At 41.8% G+C, this 20,328-nt stretch overlaps 1 protein-coding gene across 6 annotated transcripts in view; it reads right to left on the bottom strand.

Annotated features, from left to right (window-relative positions):
• NEDD4L (NEDD4 like E3 ubiquitin protein ligase) overlaps positions 1-20,328 on the bottom strand; it is a 381,870-nt gene that overhangs the window by 198,093 nt on the left and 163,449 nt on the right. The window lies entirely within an intron of this gene.

The following is a 20,328-nucleotide window of genomic DNA, read 5'->3' as shown; positions in this document are numbered from 1 at the left end:
GGAAGAGTAGAGGGTTCATAGGGTGGGGCTTTACTAAATACCCCGTGGGGTGTCACAGTGGATGAGCATGCTCCAATGGAAAGCAGAGGAAGGATATAAAAATACTTAATTACATTTTAGGAATAAGAAAAGCATGAACAGTGACTTCACCTCCCTCTCTCTCCCATTCATGTACATACCCTCTATGATGAATACGTTTTAAAACAGAAGATGAAATTTGAATTTTATAGTAATATTTCAAAGACTATTCTGTTTTTCTACTCAGTTTGCTTTCATTTTTAATCTGAAAATAATTTATCAATTAGCAAGATAATTTTGAGATGTTTTTTTCCTTAAGAGATTTCACGAACGTTTCCCAATACTATGTAGCCTTCAGAAATGTTTGTAAAATAATATTACTATCTATCCTAAAAGGTTCCTCATAAAAGTTATCAGTTAAAAAGCACTGTTCTAGGGCTGGCCCTGTAACTCAGCAGTTAAGGGAATCAGATGCCGAATGGCCAACCACAGTTCAAATCTGGACCTGGAGGCTTGAAAACCATAGCAGGCACACACACACACATGCACAAAAGCCTGATGGGAAGCAGAATGGAGGGAAAGGGCTGTGGTGTGACCATGCTCCACTGGAAGGCTCACTCTTTTTTCTCTCTGGCAAGCACATACATCTCTAGAAATAAATTCAATGAAAAAAGCATCGTTCTAAACAATATTGTAATACTATTCCAAATTAATAAACTCCTCCCATATGCCAAGTAAAAATACCGCCAAAGGGCTGAAAGGGAAGAAAACAAAATGGTAACCAATTATACATATCTCTCTGGCTATTTGCATTTACAGGTAGATTCACTGCTTTGTATTTTATCCCTTACAAAGTCTCTGTTAAAAATTAGGGGAAAAAGTTACCTGAAAATATATCATCACGTATTCAAACAGAATGAGTAACCAAATTTCCAAAATCCAAATGCTGGGGGAGAAAAACCAAGTTTCTCTGTTTCGTTCAAAGCCAGTTACAGTAAAAGAGAAACTAGGACACACGTGGGGGAGGAATAAATGGAAGAAAACAAGGATGACATGACACAGGCAAAAATCTTTACATAACACAGGCAAGGTTGGCTGATAATAACACACAGTCCTGAGTTTTCTCACAAGGTCTTAAAACAAATCCTCCTAACTTGGATTAGCCTTTTCCTCCAATGCCTTAGAAAAAAAAGACGTGGTTTCCATGCTTCATAAGCTATTATGATCAAGACGACACTGGTGACTTTATCAAAGCATCTGGAAAGAAAATTGTTTCATCAAGAAGGGGAAAAGCTCTCCTGAATCTTTAATCATCCAGGAAACATAATATTATGTAGCTCGTCTGCTCAAAGCACTAGATAAGACTCAAAGATTTGTATCCTCAATGCATCGACAACCTCGCAGCTTACAGACAGTTCCTAGTGTACGAAATGGTTGTGTTCTTAGTAAACACTTTTTCAGGGTAGTTCCTTAGATCCTGGACACATTTTCACATGGAAGAAATATCGTCCCTGGGGATGCCCTCCCGTCTCTTAGGCTGCAAAGGTCATCTAAGTGCCCCAGACTCCCTGGTGCCTACCAGACCCTGGCCTCGCCTTTCAGCTCCATTCTCATGTACAACCACCACCTCCTCCTTCCATCTTGACTTGGAAGTCTAAAAGCCAACTCTGAGTTCACATGCGCTTGATTTGTGCCTGAACACTGTTCCCAGCTGACCCTGCCAACCTCTGGCCACCAGCCAGCCCCAGCTATTCAAGCCCTAATGTCTTCGATACTTCTCTTCGTTGCTCACACACTCAGTCTATCTCCAGGCCTGAAGGACTGCATTCCAAAATGAGTCCCCACTTTCTCCACAACTGCATGCTGGATGTCATCCACCTGATGTTCAAACCATGCCTTTCACCTAGGCTAATGCAATAGCCTCCCAGCCACTCTCACCTGCAGCTGTAAATCACACCAAGCCACTCCCCTCTCTAGCTACTCTCCAGGCTTATAAATCACACCAAGCCACTCCCCTTCTCTAGGAACTCTGCAGGTAGGGCTTCTAATAACCTTAGGCATAAAATGCAAATTCTTCAGTGTGGCACACACAGTCCTAAGGAGCCAGGGCTCTGTTCTCGTTCCCAGGTCTCTCTGTGCCACTCCCACTCCCATTCCCAGTCTCTCTTCTAGCTGCCTGTCTATTCCTCAGATCGCTCCAATCACATAGATCAGAAACTGGTACCACACTTTAGAATAGCGAATTGGTAATACACACCAAAAATATTAAGATCCTAATATTCCTTGATTTAGTAATCTCATTTCCAGGAGATATTATAAGAATATAATCCAATTTTTAAAACATCGAGTTTTGTAAAATTAGTCCCAGTACCTTTTCTCTCTTAAATAAAAAATTGGAAACTTAAACAGAACATAGATAATTAAATGAAATATTGTACATCTAGAAAGTAGAATGTTATATAATGCATACTGGAACAGGTGACCAAAAAACAGGTTACATCCACGTTGTAATATTAATTATATAAAAATACACATCCCCTCCCATGGACATTCAAAGGAAAATGCCAAACATTGAGTGATTGATGTTTTATTGGTGTTCTTTCTGTTGCTGAGAGTTTTCTCTGTTTATTAATGCCTACTTTTTTTCAGGCTTAGAATAATATATAATTGCACAATTAGGGTGGGACGCTCCTTAGTTTTCAACAGGAAGAAACAGTGCTATTAATAGATATTAGCTGTCCACATCCAAGACATTTAAAAACACAATGTTAAAATTAAAAGTGCTCTACGATGAGATATACAACAAATCAAATGAGAAAAACCTTTGTAATACATGACACGTAAGGAATTAAATTCCGGATTGACAAAAATTCTTATAAATCAAGGAAAACTTAATAACCCCAATGAAAAATAAGACAAAAGCATGCAAATTAGCATTTCATCAGAAAGAAAGCATAAAATACAAGAAGAGATACTTGACCTTCCTGACTAACAGACATCAAAGGAGATATTTTTGCCTTTCAATGGCCTTGCAGTGGCAAGCATGGGGAAAAGTGGTGTCCTCCTTAACTTCCGGCCACTTGCCTATTACTGGAGAGGGCAGTTTGAAATACCTAGGAACATTGTCAATGTTCATGTCCTCTGACCTAGGAATTCAACTCTAGGAATTTATCTACAGAAACACTTGCACACAGATATACCAAAAACGCCATAGAGCTCTTACAATGTAATCTGTCAGAAGACACCCTAGATATGCTAACTGGGGAATAAAAACATCAAAATACGTTACAATCTAGTATCCTGAAGCGTGGCTCCATTTTAAAAAAATCAGTAGCAGCTAATGTTTATGGGACTGTTACTATGTGACATGGAACATTCTAGGCCCTTTAAGAGCATCATCCATTTTCTTCTTTACAGTAACCTTTACAGACCCAGGTACCATATCATCCCTGTTGTATGGATGAGAAAACCAAGGCTTAGAAGGAGAACAGAAGGTCATAGCCAGGTGGCCCTCTACCTCCCTCCCTTCAGTAAGACTCAGTATCACACGGAGCGAGTCCAGAAGTACAAAAGCGTATGACCAATTGCACAGCACTGAGACTGGTCCAGATGGAAAGAAAAACACCATCACGGAGACTTGTCCAAGTGGAAGTGCTCTCTAAGTGCCAGAAATTCAAGAGAGAACAAGTCAAGGGTCAAGAGACTCAAGAGCTTGGAGTGACCTTGGGGCCACAATCACAGTGATTAATCGGGAAGCCTCATAACTCTGAGGCTTCCAGCTGCTCTTCCTGGTACTTCACGCAGGCTAAAGTCTGACTGTGGTCCACGACTGGAAGTGCGGACAGCTGAAGAAGTCAGGAGGGGCATGGAGGGGCACCTGAGGACTGACTGCTGGCCCACCTGCCAAGCCCTATAGCCCCTCTCCACCTGACACACACCTGTGAACAAAGGCACACATGGAGTCACAAACACAAACAAAAGAAGTCACAAACACAGAAAGACCAGCATATGACCAAGAACCACCACACCAGTGTACCACTGTGACAAAGGGTGCACACAAACGGGGTCTTAGAATAAACCAAAGCACTTTGAATAATTTAAATTTATTTAAATTTTATTTAAATACAATATATTTTAAATAAAATTCCTCTCTGTTAACTGCATATTAATATTTTTTGTCTGGGGACCAGCAAATGACATAATAGTTATGTGGCTGAACTCCCACATAGTCGACCATGGTTTGAGTCCTGGAGCCGGTGGCTTGAAACTCACACGGGGCACGTGTGTATGTGTGCCCAAAATTCCAAGAGGAGAATGAAAGGGAAGGAATTGCAGCATGACCATCTCCACTGGTTAGGGGGGGGGGGTGGATTTCTCGCTTCCTGTCTCTTCAGTGAGCACACATTCCTATAGCCCCTCCCCCCCAAAAAAAGCGAAATATAAAAACAAAACAAAAAAACTCTTTAAAAAAACCTGTTTTCTCTTTTTGTTTTTTCTTGCCAATTCACAAGTTCTTTGTATAATATAGACAGTAACTTCTCATCTGTTACGTTATAAATACCCCTTCTCTGCCTATATGTGACTTAAACATCTATCTTTTGTAAAAGCACAGTTTTAAGATGCATTTTCAAATTGTGTCTCTTTCCTTTTAGCTTGCAGGTACCAAATCTTCCTTAAGAAGTTCTCTCTCAGGGCCGGCAAGTGGCATGGTGGTTAAAGGCGCTGGACTTCCACATGGCCGACCACGGTTCAAGTCTCAGACCTGGTGGCTTGCTTTCTCAGTTCCTCTCTCTCTCTCTCTCTCTCTCTCTGTCTCTCTCTGATCAAACTGGAAAATAATAATGATAATAATAATAAATAAAGTTAAATAAAATAATTTTTTTTTTAAAAAAAAAGAAGTTCTCCCTCACCCCAAGAGTTGATCCTGACAACACACCCAGACAAAGAGATGGCCATGCCAAGGTCATCCATTCAATGGTGAATTATTCACTCAACAGTACTGGACTGTTATCTTACTATTTATTAGCTCTCTTACTTTATGGCACACAGTCCTGACTCGCTATTCTATTCCACCAAACTACTTGCTAATTCTGCATCAATACCACATTAATTTGATCAAAGACTTCCTAGCTTATTATGATCTCTTATGAGCCAAATCTGAACTCATTGGCTTTCATCTTCATATTCATATTTATGCTTCTCACTTAAACACATTTATTCTTCTATACAAACTTACAGATTATTTTATTCAATTACAAAATGGCAACACTCTGGAAATTCTAAATAAAATTACAATACATGTATTTATTAACTACAGAATAAGATCATCCAGCCATTACACATTTTTTTCCTTACGGATGGGGTATTAGTTTCATAGCTCCCTAGGTTATCTACTTCTTTTATAAAAAGGCAAACTTAACTTCCATTTGCAGTTCCTCAATTTCCAAACAAAATTTATATTTTATATATATAAATTATATATATGTACATACACACACATAAAATTCTCAGAAGCTTATACTTTATCCAGCTACCTTGATGTTTTTTCCTATTGATTTTAGAATTTTTTTCTAGAAGCTCTTGAGTATTCTAGACATAAAAATATTCCATTGTCTTGCTACATTTGCTAAAACTTATTTATTCAGTCACTGTACATCACTACAGCTTATAAAATGACTTTTCCCAGCATAAATATACTACACACTAGTCCAGTTGCTAGAACTTCTAAGCCACTGTTAAATAATAACAGGAGACATCCTTATCTCATTGTTCATTTTAATTGAACTGTTTTCGTGTTTTGCCTTTTAGGAAATACAGCTTGTTGGGTATACACACACACACACACACACACACACACACAGTTGTTTTCTACACTGAAGTGATTTATTTTTATTCCTAGCTGGTTCTTTTAGATTGTACTATGCTAGGTGTGGCTGCTAAATTAAACTGATGGCTTTTTAGCCTCTGTTGACCAGATCAGCTCCTGGAATAAACAGAGCAACCCTGGGTGGTGGTGTTAAGAATTACTAACATTAATCGCCTTAGTATTACTGAAGAAACTGATTATGGTACATAAGCCTGTTGATGCACTCAAGAGTCTGTCAAATCAATTAAGTTTTTACATTAACTTTCTTTTTAAAAAGAATTATTTTATTTATTTAGTTTATTTAGTTTAATTTGACCAGGTGGGGACGGGGAGTGAGAAAGCAAGCTGCAGGTCCAGAACTTGAACCATGGTCGGCCATGTGGGAGTCCAGTGCCCTTAACCTCTATGCCACCTGCAGGCCCCTCTACGTTAACTTGCATAAATAATACTGATCTGCACTTTTCTTCTTTAAAATTTATCAAATTTTTATAGTAAAATTTTGCTGTTTTACAAATGATCTGTAAACCTTTCCATATTTTACTATATTCTAAAATAGTATAAATAACACTCAAATGTTCTATTTTGTTACAGGATAGCTAAAACTCAGGTGGAAACCCATGGAGTTTGGTGCCTTCTTCAGTGGGAACTTTGAATTACCTTCCCCATCTCTTCTAGCACAATCGGTCTGTGCACCTTTTCTATTCTTCTTGGATCCATTTTGGTAGTTTACATTTTATCAGGAAATCTATCCTGTTTTCTTTACTTACTTTTTTTAAGTTTTTTTTTTGTTTGTTTGTTTGCTTGTTTGTTTGTTTGTTTTTGCTGTAGGGCATATCCACTTGCCGAAGAAGAGAGAGACACAGAGAGAGAGAGTGAGAAGGAAAGGGAGAAATCACCCCTGAGGGGAGATGGTCATGCCACAATCCCTTCTCCTCCATTCTCTTTGTGGGATTTTGGGCATGCACACACATGTGCCCAGTGTGATTTTCAAGCTGCCAGATCCAGTACTGTAGCCACCGCACCACCTACTAGGCCCATCTGCCTTATGTTTTCAAATATGTTGACATAATGTTTTCCTCTCGAGTCCATAAATCCCACCTTGTGTTTCTTTCATTCTTATTATTTATTTCTGCTTTCCAATGATGAGAGTTTATTATATTGGCCCTTTCAAATAACAGCTTTTGGGTGTATGTATGTAATATTTAATTTTATTTTTTTACTTTATTAATTTTAAAATCTGTTATTGCTTAATCTTGCCACTCCAGTTTCTTAAATTTTTTTCCTCAGCTGTTCTTTTCCTAATTTCTTATGATACATACTCAGTTCTTTTTTCCACCTTTTTAAATAGTGAATCCAGCTTCCCTTTTTAGGTGGTATGTTCTACGAGATTTATAATTTTTACAAAGAAGAAAGACAAATAGTTAAAGTGGAAACTTTAGGGTCCATCACACCAGGAAGCAATGGAACTGAAAGACTTTATGACATTCTCAAAGCAGGAGACTAGCGACCAGCAGGAAGAGGAGACGCTCTCCATTTCCGGAGTATAGGCCACACTGAAACTATCATTCCTCATCTCTGTCTCCCTTACTGCCTTGTTAGGTGTTCACTTTTTATTTCACATCGTGAGAAAACTGACTGGTTTCATAAAATGGCTTTGATAAACACTACACACTACAAGCTACCACCAGAATAAATTCTACAGTCGGATTCAACCTAGCCGAATTGTAAAACTTCAAACTAATCAGGACAGTGTTCCAGAACTAAGGCACCATAGGATCTTGAATCAACAAAGATTCGCACCTGCTTCACCACATGATCTCACTAATGCACCAACGCTACACTGGGAAGCCATTTCCAGCTCAGGCTGCTGTGTACAACTCCAGTCAGTGGAGGGTCTATCATTCAACTCCACTCCTTTATCAAGTTCAGTAGTGGACGCTTACATGAAGTGACCTTGTTTACATGACAGCTTTAGTCAGCAACCTTCAAAAATGGACGCCGTATGGGGCCAGCAGGTGGTGTAGTGGTCAAGGTGCTGGACTCCCACATGGCCAACCATTTGAGCCCTGGACCCAGCAGCTTGAAAATCATGCAGGGCATGCCCAAAATCGATTACAGAGTGGCCAACCCCCCTGGGGGGTAGGGTGGCTTCTCATTTTCCCTCTCTGTCTCTCCAGAGAGCACACTATAGCAAAAACAAAAACAAAAAAAGGCAAAAACGAAAACAAAACCTCTCTTTAAAAAATAAAGAAAGAAAGAAAAGGATGCCATGGGGGCAAAGAGCTGCTTGTCTCAGGGTGACAGGCTCTGACCTAATTAGAAAACTGTCTGTGGCCAGAGGCGAAGCTGCTGCTATTTCCTTAATCCTCACTACAGAGTATTTTAGAAGACTTACGAGGTCCTAACCTGGCCTGGGGAACTTGAAAATGACAATCATATTCATTTATGCTCTACTAATTCGGAATCGTTTTTATGATCTGGAAAGAGTTTGGTCTCACGTTTCCATTTTTAGACCCTATGACAACAGGCTGAGAAGGAGGCTCAACCTACTTATGGGAACAAATTTTAGAAGCTCTGACTCAGAGGTAAACAACCAGCATGCTAATCATTTATCTGTGAGTTACAGCACATACTTCTCTTGGGGCTGCTAACATAAAGTGCTTGCAAGAACTAAAACCAAAAAGAAAATTTTGAATGCACTCTCTACATTGAATTATTTCACTTTATGCCTGAAAACATTTCCCAGTGAACCCCAGAATATGAACTGCTGCCACTACACCTCCATTATAACAGAACTCTTTGGTGGCAGGAACTACTTAATGTTCCCAAGGGTCTCTGAAACCAGTGAGGAAACAATTCATCATTCCCCTTTAGCCTACGTGCTCTTTTCTGGAGGAAAGGAGTACAGCTCTACCTTATGTGGACAAAAACACTGACCTGAATCCTGTTTAAGCACTGTGCAGTTAGGATCCACAGCCAGGTATCTGACACTAGTGCCCAAGTGAGGGTGCACGGGCAAGGTGAAGGGGTGACTCTGCCTCGAGAGCATCACTGGGTGGGGAGAAGGGCATGGTGGCTCCTGTTACTACATCACAGAAATGGTGAAAAGGGGGACCAGGGCGTGGAACTCAGCACTCAGAGCCTAACAGCTGGCTCTGCATGAGACCAGCAACCCAGATACCTTAATATATTCCTACTGAGCCAGAAATACACACGGGCACATTCACACACACATACACACATCTACCTGCCTACACTGACCCCTAGCCACTTTACCCCATTCTTCAGGGAAGAACATGCTATTCCAGAAGATGTTCAAGGCCCTGTACTGGCTATCAACAAATAGTTTCCAATTCCTGGGGGCAGTGGTGGGCGGGGGGAGGGAGGAGAAAATGGAACAGTTAATAATCTGGGTTTTCTTCCCCCGCCGACACAGTACTCTGTTTTTCATCTGTGAAAATTAGATAAAATAATCTCTACTTTCCAAAGTTCAATGACAGTCTGCTACCTATCATGGTTAAGAAATAACCTGGCTGTTCCAATTGGAACATCCACATAGTCTTCTATTATCCTTTGAAACACTAAAATGTCACCTTCTGGTAGAAATATTTCTAACTATTTCCATTCTTAGCCAACAGCTGCATGCTAAAGCTCAGAGAGAAGCGGGTAGATGGCAGAACTAAAATGTATTTTCACAATGCAAAGGACAAATGGGGTGAGGGACACTTCAAGAGGCTATTTTTATGTGCTCAGGATCAATGGGAAGACACTGTGCTTTAGAATTATCTCATATTCCCGTCACGATGCAGTAGGTGGTGTACCATGACGTCCTACGGAGGTCCCCAGGTGGGAACGCAATTGGCTGTACCCTGCAGGTGTTTGCTAATGAGGTCCAGAAATAGAAAACCCTGCCTCCTGCAATAACCCGCACATGGAATCCCTATGATCTCAGCCAGTGATTCTGCTACCTGTCCCTGTCCCCTTCCCTTTTCTCTCTCCTGTGCTCTTTTCACTGTCTGTGTAGCATTTCTCCCATGTACTCATATTTTTTAAGAGAGATTTTTACTATAGGGTGCATGCACTCACTGGAGAGACAGAGACAGAGAGACAGAAAGCAAGAAATCATCCCTCAGGGAGGATGGCCACACCGCAATCCCTTCTCCTCCATTCTCCTCTAGAAAATGGAACAGTTAATAATCTGGGTTTTCTTCCCCCGCCGACACAGTACTCTGTTTTTCATCTGTGAAAATTAGATAAAATAATCTCTACTTTCCAAAGTTCAATGACAGTCTGCTACCTATCATGGTTAAGAAATAACCTGGCTGTTCCAATTGGAACATCCACATAGTCTTCTATTATCCTTTGAAACACTAAAATGTCACCTTCTGGTAGAAATATTTCTAACTATTTCCATTCTTAGCCAACAGCTGCATGCTAAAGCTCAGAGAGAAGCGGGTAGATGGCAGAACTAAAATGTATTTTCACAATGCAAAGGACAAATGGGGTGAGGGACACTTCAAGAGGCTATTTTTATGTGCTCAGGATCAATGGGAAGACACTGTGCTTTAGAATTATCTCATATTCCCGTCACGATGCAGTAGGTGGTGTACCATGACGTCCTACGGAGGTCCCCAGGTGGGAACGCAATTGGCTGTACCCTGCAGGTGTTTGCTAATGAGGTCCAGAAATAGAAAACCCTGCCTCCTGCAATAACCCGCACATGGAATCCCTATGATCTCAGCCAGTGATTCTGCTACCTGTCCCTGTCCCCTTCCCTTTTCTCTCTCCTGTGCTCTTTTCACTGTCTGTGTAGCATTTCTCCCATGTACTCATATTTTTTAAGAGAGATTTTTACTATAGGGTGCATGCACTCACTGGAGAGACAGAGACAGAGAGACAGAAAGCAAGAAATCATCCCTCAGGGAGGATGGCCACACCGCAATCCCTTCTCCTCCATTCTCCTCTTGGGATTTTGGGCATGCACACACACGCGCCTCGGCCTGAGTTCTAAGCCAGGTCCGGGACTCATACCATGGTTGAGTACTGGGGAGTCCAGTGACGTAACCATTACACCATCTGCTGGTCCCTCTCCCATGTATCTTAAGCTATGATGCCAGGTTTCTATGTGTAAGTTACTTTTGTCAGGCAAAAACAGATCTGTCCACGCCTTATGCAGCACGTTGACACCTGAGGACAGGAGGCAGCCACTCAGAACATACACTGCTTCACCAACATGGAAAACTGGTTACATTTAGCAGGACAACTTGGCCCAGCCTTCACGCTGACTGCCCAGAGCTGAACACAGCCATGCTCATGATGGAAGCTTGAACAGATCCTGGACCCAATGCATAAGGGAGCTTTCATTCCTCTGACAACAGCCTTATTTCAATTAAAAGGAATGAAAGGAATTAAGGAAGGCTTCCTACAGAGGGTGATATTTGATCTGGGTCTCCCCAGGTAAGCAAGGTTCACACACACACACACACACATACATACACACACACACACACACACACCAGTGGGGACACCAGGATCCTGAGGCATGAGAGGAACACAGGGAAAGGAAATAAGTATCAGAAGATACAGGGTAGGCCAGCAGCTCGGCCTGGCCAGGACGAAGGAGGTGGGCGAAGTGGGCCGGAACAAGAGTGTACCCAAGTATGAGACAAAGTGCCTAAGACCTTTTTTCATAGCAATTTTCTTTTTTAAGTCTGGTAGTTTCCACTATTTCTCTGTAGGTCTTCAAATAATGACTAATGGATAGTCCTGAAATTTCAGGATTCTACTTCCTACATGTTTTCTATTCTTATTCTCCACCAATTAATTTAATCATCTCATTTCTCACTCTCCCAACTGACACGCTGGAGACCGCCTATCAGCTGCCTCTCACTCTACCACACACGCGGAGACACACACGCCTCTAGTCAAAATAACCCAGGCTACTTAGGATTATAAAACAAACTTCCAAATATTTTTACTAAAAACATTTCTTCTAAAAATAACTTCCACAAGTTTGAGAAGGGCAAATATTTCTGCCAGGTGACTGTATTTACCTTTCATTAATCTCTGTTGTTCCTCTGTCCATTTGTGAACACAACAGACACCCAGGCATGTTAGTGCAGGGCATTGCTGCTCACACCCTTTTGACCCTCAACTGCCCATGACTAGTTGAAGCGGGTGACCATAATCCCACCAGTGCATTAGGAATTAATTTAAAAGACTAATGGTCTGAACAGCAGGAAAGCCCCAGCCTGGAGACACAGCCCACAGCAAACTAAACTGCAGTGCTAGAAGCCAAGTGGACAGCCGTGGGTACGGATCCCTGAACTGTCTTAAAAACATGGCAGCTATGTGGGCACCCAAGATCCTGATGAGCTGCAGGACTGGGGGCGAGAGGGTTGCAGAGCAATGAGACCCTGGTGAGGCTGCCCATGCCCCTTCTCCTCTCTCTTAAAATAAACTTTAAATAGCAGGAAACACAAATAGGACATAATAATCAGAACATCTATAAGTGATTTCTCTATTGTTTGCTATCTGTATTTATTATACTTTGAAAATCTTAAGAGTATCTCGCAGCTATTGATACATTAATATTTATTCAATGAGTTTAACTCTCAACCCAAATATCTTATACTAAGGCGCCCATGGCCTGTTCGATAGTTTCCTCTGATATACATTCTACTTTATTGTCGATATGATGTTGTGTTTCTCTCTTCTCTACTCTTTTTTTTTTCCTCTCTTTTTTTCTCTTCCTTCTTCATTTATGCTCTGTCAAATTTCAGAGCTGGAGAGCTAGAGAGCTTCATCTCATCTTACACACCATGTGATCTTTTCCCTAGTGCCTTTTTTTTTTTTTTAGAATTGTTTAATTAATTTAGTTATTTCAATTTGCTATAGGGCATGTGTGCTCACCACGGAAAGAGAGAGAGAAAGGGAGGAGGGGAGTGAGAAAGCAAGTCACCAGGTCCAGGACTCAGACTGCAGTCAGCCATGTGGGAGTCCAGCGCCTCAACAACCGTGTCACCTGCTTACTCCTCCCTCATGCTTTTTATAGAACCTTCTTGTTTCTTTTTGAGCCTGAGAAAGATGTGCAATATTTTACAAAGTTTGTATGTAATAGTGTTTGATGCTATCGGCATTATGGAAATTATAAACTTAATTAAAAAACAACCACCATCACCAATTAAAGCCCAGAAACAATGCGATTCCATACATCACAACCTGTCGAATATCTGTAAATGTCGTATGTTTACAGTCCAGGCAATGTCAAAGATCAGCCAGACGGTAAGCATGATCTCTGTCTATCCAGATGTCTGCTCATTTATTTGTCCGGAGTGATCCCATGAAAATCCTACTCAGTGAAAATTTCATGGATTCCATTTGACTGTAAGCATCTTGAAGCCAATGGACTTATTTTAACCCTTTTTGTATTCCACATTTCCACATAAGCACCTTGTCACATATACACCAAAAGCAAAATAAACGCTTACTGTGAATACAGGAGTCACCATGAACTCCTCTGTAAACCCATCAGAGCTGGCAAAGTTAAGAGGGACGCCACGACAGACAGAAGTCAGGCAGGCTTTTGAAGTCAAAAGGTAGAATTTTTATTCTAAGTCATTCTATGAAACCATTACTTTCTGTGACTAAAAGCAGTAACTTTTTCACAGCAGTTGGTTTGAACTAGATTCATTTACTGAGCTGATAAAATTAACTAGTACAAACCTTAAAATACTGGAAAAGTGCCTCTAATTATTATGCCCTTTTAAATTCAGTTACATAGGTATTGCCTCTCCTTTCTTTCCTTCCTTCCTTCCTTTCTTTTAAAGAGAGATTTTTGCCATAGGGCCCATATGCGTGCCAGAGAGACAGAAAGCGAGAAACCACTCCTCAGTGGGGGTGGCCATGGTGGAATCCCTTCTCTATTCTCCTCTCGGGATCTTGGCCCGTGTGTGCGCGTACACATGCATACACACACACACACACACACACACACACACACACACACACACACCATAAATTTTTTTAAGCCGTCAGGTCTGGAGCTTGAGCCACCGTTTGGACTACGTGGGAGTCCAGTGACATAACCATTCCGCCATCTGGTGGTCCTGTTCCTTCTTCTTTTTTTTTTTTTAATTTGCCAGTGGGCATATGAGCTTACAGGAGAGACAAAGCCAGAAAGCATCCCCTTTGGGAAATAACCACAAAGCAATCCCCTCTCCTCCGTTCTCCTTTCAAGACTTTTGGGCACACATGTATTTGTACCTAGAGTCTTTTTCAAGTCACCGGGTGTGGGACATATGGAATCCAGCTCTTTTAACCACCAGGCCGAGGCTGACTCCAACAGTTGTTATTTTTCTAATGCTATAAGTTTTTAGGGTCTGATTTACTAATCTTCTCAGACTGTCTGGCAAGACGTAATTTTTCTGAGAGATGAACTATCAAATGAAAAATTTCATTTAATAATATGAAAAGTAAAAACAATGTACAAAATATTTTTTTTACCATAGATAATTTAACATTTACTAATTTGGGTAAAGCTAACGTAATTTAGAAAAAAAAAGAGTCATCTGTTTCTTAGTATAAAAAAGCTACATTTTAATTAATTTATTTATGCCATAAGGGCACGTGTGCTCACCAGACAGAGAAAGGGAGAGAGAAAAAAAGCACTCCCAAGGAGACAGTCACGTTGCAATCTCTCCACCTCCGGTCCATCTTCTTGAAGGATTTTGGGCATGCACACACACTCAAAAAAGCTGCCCTCTTAAAAAAATCTTCTTATTCTTGTACATTACCAACAGTAGATATCATTATGCTCATTTTTTTCTTATAGTGCAGGTACTAAATCTCATGCCTGTATCTAGATACACTTAGGTTATTAATGCCAATTCCCAGATACTGATCTTGCAAACTGAAATTTAAGAAACCAAACATACTGAATTAAACAAAAGGATTTTATTTTTATTATGACAATGATTTCACTACTTGTAGCCACTGTACCTACCAAGTCGGTCTGTGGATAACTTAAGTAGTAAACTACAATTACGTTTTTCTTTAAGTATGCATGGAGGATTTGTATTAGTTATTAACACAGGTTCATGTGTATGTGTACACACAGACACTCACACAGACACACACACACACACACACAGACACCCCACAGCAAGAAACAAGGAAAAATATGAAACCAGTCACTCTTGCATAGTGGTATGTATGAGAGGGACTTCAAAGAGTCTAGTATTCTGTGTTTCTCACAAGCACCCAGGTAATGCTGCTTGTTCCTGGCTCACACTTTGCAGAGGGTAGGGGGGGTCTGACAGAAATAGCATCACCTGCTGGGGGTGAGGGGACTCGGGGAGCCGAGACCTGGATTCATGGCTCTCCCTTTATTTCCTGGGTCTCGGGTCTTTCAACAGCAAAAGAATAAGGTCCTTTTCTAGCTTTAAAAGATTGGGGCAGGAAGAAAAATTGATGAACTGAAGAGCTGTACCTCTTAAGTCAGAGATTACATAGCAAGACAGAACGTGAGGGGGTACAGGGTGACTCGGGAGCTCACGTCTACAAGATGAGAGAGGACGAATTCACTATTGGAATGCCCAGACAAATATACGAAATGACATGTGTCAAAAGCTATTTACTGCAAAACAAAAGGCAAGCCTTGGAAACTGCCCAAGTGTCCATCAGTAGGGGACTGTCTGCATAACTATAGGGCATCCAAAGGCGGGAGCCATAAAGATACAGGGGATGCTGTACTTCCTGACATGGAATGGGCTCCGAATACAGCGCTAAGTGAAACAAACAAACAAGACAGGAGTCAGGACAGCTCGTGCCACCTTAGGAGTTGGAGGAATACAAATATATTCATATTCTTTGCCAACAGGGCAATGAAGGGATAACCTCTCTTGTAAAAAAAGTTACCTATGGGGGAACAGGGAAGGAAGGTAGTTCATATACCTAATATTTAACCACCTATAACTTTGGCCAGTGTTTTATCTAGTTAAAAAAGAAAACTAAATTTAGGAAAATCAAACGGATAACGTAAATTATGTGTCCAGTAACAAGACATGCTCCTATCGTCATTCCTAATGACATCCTGATATCTGCGCTAAAGAGAAAAGGACCATGAAGAAATACTGAACTGCATTCCAGAGCAATAACTATAGCAAGGAAAGACGGCAACACATTGGCCACAGTGGGATCCGGGTGATGGAGTTTCATTGTGCAGCTGGCGATCATGCTATCTTCTCTATTTTTATCTTGGTTTTAAAAATACAGACTTCCAAGCAATCCTCTTTATCTAACATTAACATGTTCACACACCAAGCAAAAATGCAAGAGAGGTCGGTCACAGGTTAGCACCAAAGTCACCCTTAGTCCACACTAGAGGTCAGTCTCAACATAATACAAGATCTACTGGTCGAGCCTAGTGCTCCAGCCTGCGGCGGAGCCCATAGTATACCATGGGTTCAGATCCTAGGACTGGCCTAAAAGTACGGGGTGCAGGGTGGGCAAGGGTGCCTAGAACCCTGAGGAGCTAGGAAATTGGGCAAAGATTGCAGCAGGACCCCGTTTGGGGTGCTTCTGTCTGTCTTTTTCTCTTTGTGTAAAAACAAATTTTTAAAAGAATAAGATACAGGCCCAGCAGGCGGCATGGCGGTTAAGGTGCTGGATTCCCATGTGACCAACCGCAGCTCGAGTCCCAGACCTGGCAGCATGAAAATCACGCAGGTATGTGTGCATGCATATCCAAAATCCCAAGAGGAGAATGGAGGAAAAGGGATTACAATGTGGCCATCTCCCTGGGGTGTGATTTCTCACTTTCCCTCTCACTGTTGCTCTCTAGTGAGCAAATGTACCCTACAGCAAAAACCTTTTTAAAAAGGGGGAAAACTACTACATAAGTAAGCAAAACAATGGGAGGTGAGGAGGGTTCATCTGTACATGACAACCATCCTAGAAGTCAAATTAGGCCCCGTCCTGCCCCACACACACTGCAGGACTATAATGCCCATTTAGAGCTGGGGTAAGTGACTCAAGCTGATTCAAACTCAAGTACTTCTGTCTCCTGGTCCAGCGCCTTTCACACTGTCCTACAACTCCACTCCCAACAAGGAGAGGAAGACAGGGGGAGGCCAGAAGCCTAAGGGCACAGCCAGCACTAGCAAGCAGTATTTCTAAATTCTAGCTAATGCCTCATTTACTCTAAAATATACCCATGTTTTGTTTAATACAAAGAAACTATTTTAGTGACATCATCAACAGACCCATTTATGTACTGGGTGACTTTAGTGACCCAGGAACCACAATTTCTTATTCCAATTTCAGAGGCATTGAATTACACAAGGCCGCCCAAGACAGCGACATCTGTCACCCAGATGCCTTTGGAGCTCAGCAAAAAGAATGGGACACATCCCATTGTCCAAGAAGCACATTGCTGGTAGCATTCCCGGCTGATAGTGTTTCAGTTGGCACCTCCAGGTACACTTTCTGTTGCTGTAACTTTTTAACCTGAAAATTCTGTCTGGCCTTTTAAATCTACTATCTAGCCATGTATCCGTGGAATGGCAAATATGCAGAAACCACATAATACGGTTTGAAATTGCTCAAAATGATTTGGGCACATTTTGGGATGGGGCACTTCATAGTTATCCTCAACTGAGAGCTGAGATGGCAAACAAGGAATATGGCTTTTGCAGCTTCCTCTTTTTATTTGTTCCAATTAATTAATTAATTACTTTAAGAGAGATTTTTGCTCTAGGGCGCATACACTCACCAGAGACATAGAGAGAGATAGAAAGTTAGGAATGACCACGGGGAGTGGGGAAGGCGGGGAGGTGGCCATGCCACATTCTTCTCCTCCATTCTCCTCTCAGGATTTTGAGCACGCACACAAGTGCCTAGTGTGAGTTTCAAGCTACTGGGTCCAGGACTCGAATCACGGTCAGCCATGTGGGTGTCCAGTCACCCACTGGCCCCACAGTTTTCAAAGAAAACAGTAAAACTTACTACCATGTCCATTAACAACATGGTAACAGCTTTGTCTGTGCTTTTTAAAATAAATGGACTGCTTTAGAACAGTTTTAGACTTACGGAATTACTGAAGCTAACACAAAGTTCTCATGTACATTGCATTCAGTTTTCCCTATTTTTTATTTTTATTTTTCCGTTTTCCCTATTACTAACATCTACAGTGCATTTGTCACAACCAACAGGTCAAGCTTGATTTATTATTACTAACAAAAGTTCCTTCTCCAAGACTTTCCGCCGTGTCCTTTTCTTCCTGTTTCAGGATGTGATTTCGGTTTCTTCCCATTATAAATCAACCATAGGAAGGCTGTTTGAGCTAATAAACACGTGCAAGCCGCTCTGGCTAAAATGGTGCTTCTCAAGGCATCTTCAAAGAAAAATGCAAATGTTAGAGGAAACACCTCAAGTGGCAGCTCTTCAACAACTCCACCTTTTTGGATAGCCACAGGAGCCTGCACTTCAGAGAAATCCCATTTCTGCATGCTGTAAGTTCTCCTTGTGACAATGGCCGTAAGTGAGTCATCCACGAAGCTTACCACACTGGACATCGGTTTTAACTGTAACACCGGCTCGCTCATGCCGAGCGTGTGTGTCATTTAAATCAGATCAACAAATGGGTTCTGAAACTTGAAAAATATCTCTCTGGGTCTTAGTGGAATCCAAAGGTGCATTTGCCATTGTCTCATTCCAGAAGTTAGTTGGATCTCATTAAGGAGTCACGAAGTAAATGCATGAAACCTGAGCCTGAGTATTTCCCAGAGCAAGGCAGGGCGAGGGTCAAAAGTGTCAGAAATGAATGCATGATTAACTGGAAAGGGGACTCACTTGGGCGGCTAGAATTGCCCTAAGAACCGACAAGAGGAAGAAACCACCTCCGAACGGATTAGAAAAAGAAAGTTAACCTTTTCAGGCCAGTTCCTTTATCCCCAATGAGAAAATATTAGACTAAAATAACTCTGAAATCCCTTCCTGCTTTTAAAATTCTCCAATTTACGGGGTCAGCAGGTGGGATGGTGGTTAAGGCTGGACTCCCACATCGTCAACCACAGTTTGAGCCCCGGACCTGGTAGCTTGCTTTCTCACTTTTCACTCTCTCTTTTCTGTCTGTCTCCCTCTTTCTCTTTTCACTCTCTCTGACAAGTGCATGAGCCTTACAGCAAACTAAACAGTAATAATAATGATAAATAAAATGGATTAAATATTTTTTAATCCGCAATTCCTTATTTCAGCCTCTGAGGACATCCCTGCCTGGCCCCCAGCACAGTGTGAGGGTCTGCTGGGGCGGAGGAGGGGCTCTGAAGCAACACTAACAAACAAGTATCTACCTACTGTACCATTTCACCTGAACTAGGTTAAAAATAAGCCCTTAGTCAGTACTTTGAACTTGAAAGAAATCTATTTATCACCTTAAAGCTACATTATATAGCTCACAGCTTCACTAATCTAATCCGTTCATTCAGGTAGACTCAATTGAGACTTTGGTCCCTCAGGGGATGGATGGACAGGCAGATAAATAGAAAAACCAAACTTCTGCTCTCATCTGATGATTAGACTACCCAGGGCGTTCAGGTTCCCTGTGGCAGGTCTTAGTCGGCACATTTTTTAAAGCTATGCTGCTCACCTCAGCCCTGCTGACCCTTTGGGAGGGATACGCGTGTGGCAGACATCGCCCTGTGCCCTGCGGGCTGCAGCATCCCTGTCTCTACCCACCAGGTGCCAGTGGCACCCACTCACGTGCCTCCTCCTGGCATTGTGTCAACCAGAAATACCTCCAGACACTGCCTAATGTCCAGGGGGGTGGGGGGCGGGAACAGAATTGCACTGGGTGAGACTCACCGCCTTTAGCAACTCATGACATCTACAAATAAATACACTATGATTCCAACACTTCATTGTGAATGACGTGCGTAATTACGTTGGGAATCTTGTTAGACCATATAAACTGCTTTCTCTCAGAAAACAGCATGGCTTAGAAGACCAAAGAAGCAACACTATCGCTCTTCCTCCTCAATTATAATGAATGAGTACTTTCAAAAACAATAACTAGAATGTGTAGGTCTAATAATTCCCTAGAAATAAGGAATTCAGGTTAGAAACCGCTCCTAATTCTTTCCATCCCAGGACGCTAAAATAAACACCATATTCTCCAACCAGATGCCAAACCGACCAAGCACGAGGCAGAAGTTGGTCTGGGAAAGAGGCCAAAATGGACAGCTCGCGGCCGGGTATACCACCCACAGCATCCGCACGGGGCCTCCGGGGACCACAACACCCTGCGCCAAGGGCAGCTTGCCACTGGCAATTACAGCAGGCCCCGTCCCCCCAAAAGAAAAATAAGGCCAGGGAATGGGGGAAAGCCCATTGGGAAGGTCGTGCCTGATAAATGCCTTACACCAATATCCCCCGTTCCTTATGTT

Source organism: Tupaia chinensis, unplaced genomic scaffold, assembly GCF_000334495.1.
Source record: "Tupaia chinensis unplaced genomic scaffold, TupChi_1.0 Scaffold000012_1, whole genome shotgun sequence".
Taxonomy (NCBI): domain Eukaryota; kingdom Metazoa; phylum Chordata; class Mammalia; order Scandentia; family Tupaiidae; genus Tupaia; species Tupaia belangeri.
This window is presented reverse-complemented; position numbering and strand designations above follow the sequence as displayed.